The sequence below is a fragment of the Manacus vitellinus genome, unplaced genomic scaffold (genome assembly GCF_001715985.3).
Source record: "Manacus vitellinus isolate BGI_N305 unplaced genomic scaffold, ASM171598v3 scaffold_14_pilon, whole genome shotgun sequence".
NCBI lineage: Eukaryota > Metazoa > Chordata > Aves > Passeriformes > Pipridae > Manacus > Manacus vitellinus.
This window is the reverse complement of record NW_021939063.1, coordinates 12,226,572-12,239,639: the sequence shown is the minus strand read 5'-3', so window position 1 is coordinate 12,239,639 and position 13,068 is coordinate 12,226,572.

The following is a 13,068-nucleotide window of genomic DNA, read 5'->3' as shown; positions in this document are numbered from 1 at the left end:
TCTTGCTGGGTTGTGTACGTAGACATTGTTAATCTTGCCAAACTGGGGAGATATTGGACCAATCAGTCTTCATTTGTCAGGGCTCATGCTAGAATCTTGTCTATGGGTCTGTCATTAGCCCTGCCTTCTCTGTCCTGAGCTGGCAGTATCATTTAGAGGTTTTGTCTCTAGGCTGGTTGAATGAAATCTTTCCACTGGGATGAGGCTGCCAGGGTACCTCAAGCTATGCCCAGTGTGCCCTTCTGTGCAAGGAGCAGCCTGGTCAGACTGGAGCTGTAGCTGTGCTGTTTGTGCTGACCTAAGAGTAGAGGGCACTGTCTGGGGGAGCCTCTGCACTTTCCTGCTCACCAAGGAGATTAAAATGCATCTATGGAAGGTGGGTCCTTGTCCTGTCCCTGGGCTGTGGTGTTAGTATTGACCCTCTTGTTGAAATGAGCACCGGTGTGGTGGGACAGCTTGTGCAACCCCTTTATCCCTCATCATCTGCAGCCAGACCTGGCCAGCTGAGTCCCCACCACCTGCTGAGGGTGGTCGGCTGGGCCTTGCTGGTGCTGCTCTAGCAGAGTCAGGATGGTGTGAGGAGCTGGAGCTGTTGCTAGACAAACATCTCTCCAGAGGAGCTGTGTTATAATAACCCATATGTTTCTATAGGGAGGTGTTTAAATTAATCTTCCTGGTTATCCTTAAACCATCTTAATAATGCACAGAGATTGTTGTGAGGTGTGTTGGTGTTGGTCTACACATTCTTCTTGCAGATGAGCCTGCATCCATCCAGTCAAGCTCAGCTACACAGTAGCTGAGAAACTGTGGCCTATACCTGGAAGATAATCTGAATAGTTGGAAGAGCTACGCAGCCCTTTCTGCTTTTTTGGTGTTAATCTGGTTGTTACTCCCTTGTCTTGCCTCTGGGAAGCTGGAACGTGGAACAGAAAGGATGAAACTGAGCAAGGGGGGTGGAGAAAAGTTTCCCACCAGGTGGCACTAGCCTGACACAGCTACCCTTGGAAGCTGCGAGGTACTCCTGTTTGATTTTTGTCTTGGGATGAATGTCTCTGGGATTCTCATTTAGTTTCCAGGTTCTGCCCTGACAAGTGAGATTTAAAAATAGTGTAAAAGTTTCTCAGAGTTAGTCATTACACTTGAGACTAATCCAGTGTACTAAATCATTTGTGCTGAATCTGGATTCTTGATCAGAGAGTCAGTGTGTCTGAACTCATTGCGTATACAAGGCAAGTTTGAAACTGTTAAATGTTCTTGATGCAATTTGGGTTTAACATCACAAGCTCTGGCTCGTTAGAAGTGCACTGAGGGCTGAAAAACTAAACAAGCTCACTTATGCCTCAAGCCTTGTGGAACCAATAAATGGTTCTGTCTTAGTTCGGTGACTGCAATCAGACTGTAATCCTCTTTTGTCTTCCATTGCTGTATATTTTCACCTCCCGGGTGAGCTTCCCAGGGTGTTTTGCAGTTGGTGAGAAATACAAGGGAAGGGAGATGTGTATCCTTGCTTTAGCATTTCCTACAAGTTTTCTTCTTTGGAGGTATCTTTTTATTGAGTAATTAATTCTTCAGGCTCTCCTGCACCAGTTTATACTAGGAACAGGTTCAAACCCCTCTGCAACTGCTGCTTTCCAAGTTGCTCTGTTTCTCTGCAAAAGCAGCTGGCTGTGCTGAGCAGTGTACTCCCAGCACTGCAGCAAAGATAACTCCTGACTAAAGGGCTGCAGCTCTTCAAGGGTGCCTGGCTTATGCAGCCTAAGGTGGATTTTGTAGATGCTTTTTCCATGTAGAACTCTTGAGTATCTGTGCTGATCTGGACTAGGAGCCATGCCCAGGCGACTGGCATTGGATGCAGAGGGCTGTTGGGTGCCTGCTAGGAGTTGAGGTTGAGATGCTGGCATCTTCTGGCTGCAGTTGTGATGGCACTCTGCCTTGTAGTGAGTGCCTGTTGTATTTGTGTGCTGTGGCACTCCATGCTTCCAGAAACACAGGCATCTCCCCAGCTCCAAGGATTGAGAGGTTTGCCACATAACTTTTCCTTGGTAAACAACAAGCATTCAGACTGGGGATCTAAAAGATGGTGGGGGGAAACCCATTCAGGAGTCAAGAGCGTTATTGCTTGGCAAAGACACCCAGGCTCTAAGCCTTGTCTGGGACTTGGAAAGCGTAGCCTGGAATTGGTGCAGAGTCGTTGAGCATTTGGCAACTGAGTCCCTTGGTGCTGGAGGAACTGAAGCTCTAATCTCACTGGCAGGTCCTTTTGTTGTTTGAGCTATCCAAGGGTGTTTCTGTTGCTCCACTGTAGCAGCCTCAGTCCAAGGGAATCAAAACTGGGAAGTGTCTGGCATGATAGAAGTGTCCAGCCTCAGTGCTTTTCCTGAACCTTGGAAAAGTGAGATCTTTTGCTGGACTTCTCCCCTCCCCTTCCTGCAGTTTCCGCTGCCCAGTGAAGGACAGTGGCAGTGCCAGAGGAGGGAGTTGGAACCATCCCTAGAACCATCCCAAGTTCACTGTAACTGGAGATGGCCTGGGTGACCTAATAAATCTGTTTCCTGGCTCCATGGACAATGCGGGATTGTTCAGCGGGGCTCTTTGACCAGTTTAGTTTTCAATGGCTTAAGTGTTTTATTTTGCTACTTCACTTGGAAGGTTACTTGGGATCCCATTAGACTGTGCTGATAAATTTAGCCTGGTGTATGAATTGGCCTTTGCTCCCTCCCCTTCTGCACGGTCTCATCCTCTTCTGGTGAATTCCCTCTTTGAACCTCACACCTTCCACCTACTTCTAGGCAGTTTCCTTTCCTCCACGACACCTTGACATTCTGTCTGTTGGCTGTCAAAAAGGAGGATTTGGAAAGGAGGATACTGTGCTCATTGTGGCATCCTGTGCAAGGCTCTGTGCAGTTTACCTGCACAGTGGCTTGTGTCCACCATGCAGAGCTATTCCAGGTATGTAAACTCCAGCAGTGAAAATGGAGAGCACTCACTAGAGCCGTGTGCTGAGCACTCCGTGTTTCCCTGTTCTCTGCAGGAAAAGCTGCCAGTACCCCCAGTGCAGGGCTGGGCAGAGGCACAGGGTGGATCTGCTTGTGGAGCAGGCAGCCCCTTTGATATGTGAGATGCTTGTTTGGGATCCGGGTGCTTGCCAAGAGAGGGGCCACAGCAGCCAATTGTCAGAGTTGCCTCACCTGAACTAATTACCCGCCCTGGAAAGTACAGTTGATACTAATCATAGGTGCTGAGCCAAGCCTGTCCTGGGGAAGCAGGGAGCTGCAGGGAAGCTTTCACAGAAATGAGAGGCTTGGAGCTGTGCCACTCTTTGGTGCCAGAGCTTCTGGGAGGAGAGCCCACAGCCCTCTAGGCCTGCTTCTCTACCTGCTCTCCTGCCAAGGCTGGTGAAGCAATGGGAGCCATAGGTGAGTGGGGGTTAGGAGACAGGGCAGCAGTGCAGCTCTGTGCTGCATCGTGTTACTGGGGCCTGGCTCTGCTCAGACCCCTGGTGCATCAGCATGGCTGTGACCAGGGACCTTCTCCCCCAGCTAGCCCCTGAGGGGGGGTGTGGTTTGCTCAGGAGAGGGATGGGTTCTCCTTGTGATGAAGCGTCTCAGCAGGGCTGCAGGATTGCCAGGCTGAGGGTGGTACCTGGTGCTTGGCAGACTCACAGACTTGCCCTGCCCAGGGCTCCTACACTTCACCTTACCCTTCTGTGCACTACTGGGGCTTTATACACCAGAAGAGAGGAGCACTGAGCAGTGGTATCCAGACACATACACAGAGATCCTGTTTCCTATTTGGAAAAGGAAATGCCTCGTGTAAAGCTTTAGCGTGTTCATTGCGTGGAAAAGCAGTGGACAAAAGGCCCATCCAGGCCTGACTGCCAGCTACAGCCAACCCAGGCTGCTCTGAGGCACGAGGCATGGTGGCAGGACTTGTCTTTGTCTCGACTCTGTCTTCAATGGTGTATCAGGAAGGGGTGACTCAGAGCCCTGAACATCCTCATTAAAAGCTGCTTTACCCCACGTGCCATCCAAAGAGGATCAGTGGTTCTCACTTTTCCATGCAAGTCTCTGCTTTCCAGTCCTTTCCTCTTATATGTTTTCCTTCCTCAAAGCTCTGAGGTTTTTAGTGGGGCTGCCAGGCAGAGGTTTGGCTTTGCTGTCCATTCAGCCCATCAGTGGGGATGCCCAGAAAAGCTACTTCAGGCGTGGGGCCTGGAGGAGGATCTGCCCAGGTTCCTTACCTGCCCAGGAATGGAAAATGGAGCTGCTGGCCCAGCGCTGGGCTGCTGGGATGGCAGCATAGGGAGGTTCCAGCCCTGGTCTGTGAGAGCAGGAGGGTCTTTTTCTGTACAAGGAGGTATCAACAGTGTTGGATCACCTCTCAGGTGCCCTGAAGACACTGCTCTTGCTCAGTGTCCCACCATCCATCGCTGAGCCTCTGCTGTGCTCTGGGGTTATTTAAGGTTCCATATCCTGCTCTGATGCAAGAACTGCACAGCACAGACAGCACAGGGACAGTGAAGGAGGCTGGATTGAATGCCACATGGCCTGATTTGAGCAAGGCTTAAGATACTGAAAGAGGAGCCTGAATATCTGAGCGCTGTTCTTGGTTCTGCCAAGAGCCTGCAATGTGATGCATTCAGCTTTTCTGGGTGCTGTGTTGTCCTGCTGTGATGGTGGGTGCTGACACCGGGTGCAATGCACAAGGAAAAGCTGCTCCCTGTGCACTGCCCTCAGCACACGGTGACTCAGGTGTGCAAAGCGTTTTGTAAAACAGCCCCAGTACTGTGTGCACTCACTGCATTCTGCTTTGCATGTGACTTTTATCCAGAGTAGGCACTTGGACAATGCTGTAAAGGGAGCGTGCTGCTTATCTTTGATTTGTTACATTCAGAGAAGGATGAGTTTACTCTTCTGGGGGGTATTTTTTTCTTCCTTATTTGAATGTTTAATCCAGGGAATTAAAGTTATGTTGCTTCAAGATTTAGCAGTTGATGTATTTCAGCTTCAGAAAAATGCATTCTGAGTTTCTCAGGGTGCAGTGCACAGTTTGGCACTGTACAGATTGCTGTGTAAACAAACCCATGGCCCCTCCATTCAGACAGACTCGCTCTTGAGCAGAACTTGTAGTGATTGAGAAACAGACCTGGTGCTACCCATGAAGCCTAGAGGGTGGGATTTCCAGGTAGGGATAACTGCCCATGGGTATGGTGAGCAGGGCTGGTGTCTTTCACGGAAGGCTTGGTGAGCAGTAGCTTTAGGAGCTGGAGTAGCAGGCACTGTGTCTGTGGCAAGTTTCTGCCTCTGCTCCCCTGGCAGCAGGATGCCCTGGTGTGCCAAGGGGCTGTCAGGGAGAGGCAGCCCGTGAGTGTGCTTGAGCCCTGGGCATCCAGGATCCACGTGGCAGTTCTGCTTTTCCATCCCTTCCCCCACTGGCTGCTGCAAGGCTGGAGGTCCCTGCTGCCCCTGGCAGTTGTCCGCTGTGGTTCTCAGTCTTCCTCTGCTTTGTTTACAGCTGTTCCAGATGTGCAGTGCTTGGCAGGAGCCCCTATGACATGGGAACACAAGTATCTCCTGTTCCTGCCTCACACGCACAGCGGTGACTCACAGGTGACCTTGCCCCAGCTTTGCTAAGAGGGATGGAGGATGAGGTCCTCGTGGTTCAAGGTGACTCCAGAAGGTGGTGAGGGGCCACAGACAGGATGCTGCACTCTTCCCTCCTTCATGGAAGCACGGGGGGTGTGCAGAGGTGCTGGTGACACTTTTTCTGCAAGGAGCTGGAGCTCTGAGAGCCCCCCATTGTCATTCCCCTGGGAATGCACTCTCTTGGGTGCAGTACCCCCACTGTCTTTGGGTCCCCCACCTGGGCTGTTCAGCATTCCCCCTGGAGCTCTGCAGCATCCTGCCCCATGTCCACCCCATAGGGTCCTTGTGTGGGGTGTACGTGTCCACCCGCCTTGTACCATGCCAGTGACGCACCCTCCTGCTCAGTGGAGGTATGAAGTCATCCTGGGGGGGCCTGGGGAGGGAGGAGTTCCCATGGTGACAGACAGCGATTCACCCGACAGGGCAGGGCGGGTGCTTCGTCCTTTTTATTCCTTTCTTCTGGAGTCGGGCACCCAGCCAAAGAGCTGAAGGAGCAATGGCCCAGCCTCGCGGGGGAGAGACACGAGGACAAGTCTGGTCTTGTGAACTGCACAAATTCCTCTGGAGCACAGTCCCCCCTGCAGCCTGGCTGCTGCCCCACATGGAGGGGCGATCCTGACCCCTCCTGCAGCCTTGGTCCCCTGGGTGTGGGGTCCCTGCAGTTTCCTCACTACCCCAGCAGACTGATGACCAGACCTTTATCGTCCTTCCCATGTGTAAAACACTCAGGGCAGCATCCTGCAGCTGCTGGGGATCCAGCACTGTTAGCCAGCATACCCCTTCTACAGGCAGGTGCAGGTAAAAGAGCTTGTGTCATCCATGTGCCTTGACCAGCACACAAGGCTTTCCAAAGCCCCTTCCCCAGAGGCTGCAGCATGGTCCCAGCTCTCCAGAGGTAAGTACCCTGTCCTGTGCCCCTGCCTGGGACAGGTAGGGTGTGAGCTGTGCTGTCCCTTCCCTGGTGAAGCACATGCCCATAAGTGTTTGCTGGGCTGCAGAGCCCCCCAAACAGAGGCTGCAGGGGATGCTTTCCATGGCTCTGCTGGGCACCCCTGGCACAAGGAGCAGCCAAGCCCCAGGAAGAGTGAGCTGGGGGCTCTCATGAGTCCTGCCAGAACTTTATAAGAAGCTGCAGGTATTTTTTAGGGGGGTGTTGGTGCAGGTTGTGAAATACTTGAATAGAGGCTGAGAGGAAGAACTGAGCAACCACTGCATCCTCCCAGATGCCAGACTTGCATCCCAAATGCGGAAGTGGGGAACTAAGAGCAGGATCAGCTGAAAGCGGAGCAAGTGAGGGACAGCCTTTCCCTGGCACAAGGGAACTGGTTTTGGAGAGCTGAGGTGAGCAAGCTCCCTCTTGGGCAGCTCCAGAGCAGGTCTCTCTTGCTGTCACTTGTGAGCACAGGCCAGTGTGCTACTCTGCCGCGGGCGGTGGTGCCAATGCTTGTGGGCTGGCAGCAGGAGGGACTGAGCATGAGGTGTTAGTGACTCGTTATTTCCATCTCTTGGGAAGGAAATGGCAGTCCACAGTGAGCCCCTGAGGGCTGGTTCCTCGGGCTCACAGCTATTCTTTTTGGCAACGCTCCTCCCCTGGGAATACAGCTGCCCTGAGCCCCTGCAGCCGGGGAGGCATCTGGTGTTGCCGTTGGAGGGAGGAACAAATACTCCAGCCCCATCAAGCTGTGTGAACCCCCCACAAGGAGCAGTTTCTTGCAGCACAGCTGGCAGCATCTCGGGAACGACTCCAGCTTCCCAGACCTGCATGCTGCCTGTCTGCCCTTCCTCCTCCCTGCCTGGCGAGCAGTTTCAGTGAGCCCCTGCCACCGTGCTGCTCCCCTGGCACCCCCTGCCATGCTGCTGCCCACTCCTGCAGGGTCTTCAGGGTCTGTGAGGGCTCCCACAGCCAGGTTAGGCTACAGCTGGCTTTGTGGCCCTGGGTGCCACACTGGGAGCTGGGCAACTGCTGTTTCCCAGAAGAGCTCAATGTTAGGCAGCAGAGCAGCTCCCATGGACAGGGAAGGTGGTGATGCCTTCCCCAGCACGGGATGGGGAGGGATGGGGCAGCCATGGCTTCGTGGTGCTTGTCCCCTCTGATGTGGTGTGGGGGCAGTGCCAGGTTTGGGATCTGGCAGGCAGCTTGTGGCAGGGGCTGCTGTGCTGCTGCAAGTGCCCTGGCCCTGCAGGGCTGGGCTCTGTCCTGAGCTGCTGTGGACACCCCTGCTTGGCTGCTCCCAGGTCAGTCTGGTTTGAAGCAGAGAGCTGTGGTACCACTCTGCCCGTGGTGCTGGTCTGCATTCCTGTGAGGTACCTGGCAGCAGTGCTGTGGCTCCTGTGTGCCCCTCCAGTTCCCTGAAGCTGTGTGCCCCTGGGAGCCAGGTTTGGAGCAGTGTGGCAAGCACCCTGCAAGGCCAAGTGACAGCCCCCCAGCACCCAGCTGAGGCTGAGCCGTCCTATCCACCGCACAGCTTTCCAGAGGGATGCTGGTGAGGGCTCGAGGCAGCCAGAGATATGGCACCTTAGTGTTTGCAGGTAAGATGATCCCCTCACTTTCCCCAGCGCTGCAGGGAAGCACCGGTGACCTGGCCTTGCCCCGGGCTGCTCTCCCTGGAACGGGGCAGCAGGAATGCCACCTTTCACCTTTGCATCTCATCACCTGGCCCGAGGTGCTGAGCTGCCGATGATGCTTGTCCCTGGGGACCCCTGCAGGGTTGAGCAGGCAGGCTGGGCAGCTCTGGTGGGTGCAGGTGGGCACGGGCTGGCTCAGCCACCCTGCGTGTCGAGTCACGCTCTGCGCACCGTCCGCCCAGCCTACACATGCCCTGAGTGTGCACAGCGTGGGCTGGCAGCGCTCCCTCGGCTTCCCTTCATCTCCTCCTTCCTGCAGACACCCAAGGGGAAACCACTCCCTCTGCTCTGTCAGTCCCTGCTCTTGCACTGCTTTGGGTCCCTGGGTCTCCCTTCATGCACCCCAAGCCTGGCTGTGCCCCAGGTGCTGCCAGACACTGCCTGCTGTTGCCTGCAAACCCTGCAGCCAGGGCTGGGCTGGGAGCACCTCGATCCTCATAACCCCAAGGCAGGGAATTCATCTGCCCGTACAAAGAAGCAGGAGTTTCCCTTCCATAGCTGTGTGTGCTGGGCTGTCTGGGGCATCTCTAGGGCATGAGCACCCCATGGGATCCTCAGCATGAGGAAAAGCAGCATTAGCTTCACACAAAGGTGTTGAAGGAGCTTTGCTGCAACTGGTCCCTGCATTTCCACTGTCTCCTGCATCCTCATCCTCAAGGGCAAGCAAGGCTGATTTTACTGAGCCTGGACCCTGCTGCAAAGTTGGTGCTGTAGGGCCAGGACTGAAGGGGAGCAGCTCTTGCCTCAGTAAGTGGAGAAGCTTGATTCCTGCAGATGAGCCGGGCTGTGTGAGTGGTCACCTGCAGCTCCTGTCTGCAGCCTGCTTAACCCTTCTCCCTGCCTCCCCCTGGGTCCCTGACACCCACCCCCAGCCACTGTGCAGCCCCAGCATCACCCAAAGCCCAGCCACAGGATGCAGCTGAAGGCAAGTTGTTAACTGGCAACTCTAGAACTCCATGCAGTGCTGCTGGCTCCTCGTCCTGCTTCCATCATCCCCATCATCACCTTCCCCTTCTGGCATGCTGGCCACATGCCATTGCAAAGCACCGCTGGCCCTTTGCAGAGCCCTGGCGGTGCCTGGCTCTCCTCTCTCTCGCTGTCCCTGAGAGCCAGCCTGCTGTCTTCTGACCAGGGCTGCCTTCTCCTGCCCGACTTAGCCAAGGGGGGGTCACATCCTCATGGTGTTACCGTTCTCCCTGAGCCTGTCCTGCGTGGCCAGCAGGGCCTGGCCGCATTCCAGTGCAGCTTCGTGCGATGCCGGTGTGCGGCCGTGCTGGCAGCAGCCTCCAGACACAACAGTTTATGGGCAGGAAAAACTTCCCATCCTTGCACAGCAGTTGTGGGACAGCTGGGACACGCACCCACCCCACGTGGAGCCTTGATCTGGGGGCACAGTGGGCTCATCCTAACCAAGCCCTACTGCAGTGGGACCACTTGCCTCCATCAACCCCGCAACTGGGACCATCCCCCTCGCTTTGGGCATCCCCAGAGCCACTGGGCAGAGAGGGCAGCTCGTGGGTCATGGCTTCACCCTGATGTCATACTTTGATTCCTTTTCCTGCAGGGATGTGGCTTTGGGCAGCAGCAGGATAGGGGGTGCTGCAACCTGTCCCCTGCGGCATGGAGGAGCTGGGGGTCTGCTGCCTGTTCCCCTTGCATGAATTGCAGCCTGGTGGGGCTGGCACAGCTGTCTCCCACCCCAGATCCTTTGGAACAGGTCAGTAGGAGGTAAGGGGTGATCAGTTACCCACTCTGGCCTACTTTGTGGCCCCTGGGCTTGCTGGGGTGTCCCATGGGGTGGCACAGGGGTTCCCCAAGGCTGCACTGTGAGTGTGATGCTGTCCCTCTGGGCTGTCCCAGAGCTGACTGGAGATGATGGCAAGGGGTCATGGGCCCCTTTCCCAGGATGCTGGTACTGAGTGGCTGGGTGCCACAGCATAGAGCTGGCAGTGAGTGGTGCAAGGAGACATTCCTGGAGCGTGTCCCAACTGGTCCCTGTGGCAGGCGAGGTTCCCCCTCCGGGCTCTGGCCAGCTTCTCTTCTCCTCACCCACCTCGGCACCAGCTCCCCGCTGCTCACCTCTGTCTGAAAGCTTCCCAATTTAAAAGTGCCTGGAGAGGGGGGTTCTCTCTCCCAGCACCCACAGAGCTGCCCCATGCATTCCCACTGGCTGGGGAAGGCCTGTGTCATGCTGGAGTGAGGAGCACTGCAGGATCACTGTAGGACTAGAAAACTGAAATCCTGTAAGAGTTGTGCTGAATCCCAGCCTGTGTTGGATCAGCACCAGAGGCAGTGGCTGTGGGGTGTGGAGGGGGTGAGCAGAGGATAGGGCACAGACCCCACAGCACTACAAGCACAGCTGGCTCTGCATCCCAGCACTCGTCTCACCGTGCAGCATCTCACCATGATGTATGTATGACTCATCCCACCCGGGAGAGCTAAAACCTCACCTGGGGCTGAAGAAAACAGATTCACTTCTTGCTTCCCACTAAAGCAGCGGTGAGGCCTCACGCCTGGCAAGTGTGGGCAGGGAGAAGCTCAGCCCTGGTGCTTCCCTTGTGTGCACTCTCAAACTGGGGGGGCTCCTATGCCTGGGGGTGGCGTGACCTCCTGCTTGCCTGAGCAGGGTCAGTGGGACCTGGGGATATGTTTTTTGTCTTCTTGTGATCTGATGGGCTGGTGAGTGGCATTTGGGGACCAGGATGGCATGCACAGGCAGGAAGCTGGGGTCAGGGTCAGCCCTACAAACTTTTATTAGTGTCAGGGAAGAGGAGTCAGCGTGCTTTGGGGCTGAGCCAGCTGGGAGATGGGGAACCCCAAGTCTGGGCTACAGGAGTGACTGGTGGCCTGGCTGCCAGCCTGCCAGGCTTCAGGAAGGGCTGACAGCCTCTCGGGATGTTCCCGGAGGGACAGGCTGCAGCGTGAGTCACTCGCACCTGGTGCTCTCGCTCTGCAGAGGCAGTACCGTCCCGCGCCGCGGGCCGCGGATTCCTTCCCTGGCCCTGGTATGCAGGGGAAGCTGGGAAACACCGCAGAGGGGGAGGCACCCTGGTTTTGGGGACCCAGCACACCTGCGTACCCCCATCCAGTGCCAAGGTAAGCAGAATGCTGCTGGCAAGATGGTCAAGATGCTGTCCATGGGGGATTGGGGTTTGGGGACCACCCCAAATTGGTGCCTTCCACAGTCGTGGGGGCCGAGGTGGCAGGCAGAGCCCCTGGCATGGCTGTGAAGTGTCGCTGTCCCGGTGCCGCTGCCTGCGGTGCCCGCTGGGCGATGCTCGCCCCAGCGCTGCCCCCGTTTGCCGGGGTGACCCCCGGCCGCCCGTGCCCTGTCGCCGGCACCGCGCCTTGGGGCTGCTCCACCAGCTCCGGGCCCGGGGCCAGACACGGCGCCCTTGGCAGGCCCCTCCGCTCCCTGTTTAACGAAGCCCCTTGTCTAATTGGGACAGGCTGCCTTGTCTTCATTAAACGAGCTCTGGCTGGAGGAGGGTTTGGGGATGGTCCTGACCTGAGGATGCGGGACTCACGGCCGGACTCACAGGGCTGGGGCAGGCAGGGGGAAACCTGTGACCACGGTGAACCTCGGAACCCCCCGGCCAAGTGTGGGGGCCAGGGCTGGGGTCTAAGGAGAGGAGGGCTAACGAAGAGGAGGGGATGCACTGCTTGCTGCGCCTTTAAGAAGAGCTGGGGCATCGCCACTCCTCCCCTGCTCGGGAACAGCGTGTGCCTGGGAAAGTTGCCTACAGCCGACCCTGGAGCATCTTTGCTCCGTGGCCGGTGGCCCTGCCCCGGGCCCCCAGCTGTGAGGTGGCCCTGGGTCCCAGCGACCCCCACTGTCGCTCTCCTTGCTGCCTGCAAGAAGATGCCCCGGGACCTACCCACTGCCCTGCCAGGAGCCGGAGGGGAGCCCCTGCACCAGTGGCTGGGAGGGCACAGGTATGTGAGGTGCTGGGGACAGGGGAATGTTGGGTGACCAAGGGGACAGAGCACAGGTGGCATGAGGTGCAGGGCAGGGCCATGAGCCAGGGTCAGCCTCAGGTGAGCACAGACACCAGGGGGGAGGATGGGGTGCAGTGTGATGTGCCCCAAGGAGCAGCGTGGCCCCACAGGGTGCCCTGGGGGTCAGGGGTGCACCCTGGGCTGTGGAGGAGCCCCAGGGCACAGTTCCACCAGTCACTGGGTGGGTAGGAAGTGAGACCAGGGCAACATGAGGTCCCTGCTCACCTTGCTGGGCATCCTTTCCCTATTCCCTCCTCCCAGCAACTGCAGCCACATCTTCAGTGGCCAGTTTCTCCAGCTCTGGGGTAGGTTTCAGGTACTGGTCTGCTCTGATAACTGTTGGGAGATGATGTCTAGAGCAGGGCAGGAGGATGCCCCACAGATGGCTCCAGGGCAGTTCCTGTACAAGAACAGTGGGTACTAGAGCCCTACATGCTCCTGCCCCCAAGCTGTGGGGGCAGGAAAGGTCCCAGCCAAGGCCTGGCGGTCCTGAAGCCTTGTGGGAGCTCTGCTGGTGTGGTGAGCAGCCCTTCACCACCATTGTTCTTCCCAGGGCTGGTGCTCAGAGTCAGCCTCTAACACGGAGGGGGTCAGGGGCTCAGGTCCCTGTGGCAGCTCCATCCAGCTCTGCCCAAGGTGAGGCCCTGGCGTCACATTCTCCTGAGATGGATGGAGGTGAGCAGCCAGCTCCTGGCTGGCAGGTCCCAGAGCTGCTCATTTTCCCGGAGGATGCAGATGCTGGAGGGAAAACTGCCTTGGGCCTTACTGGAGTCCACTCGGCCCCTCAACGAGGTCTCGG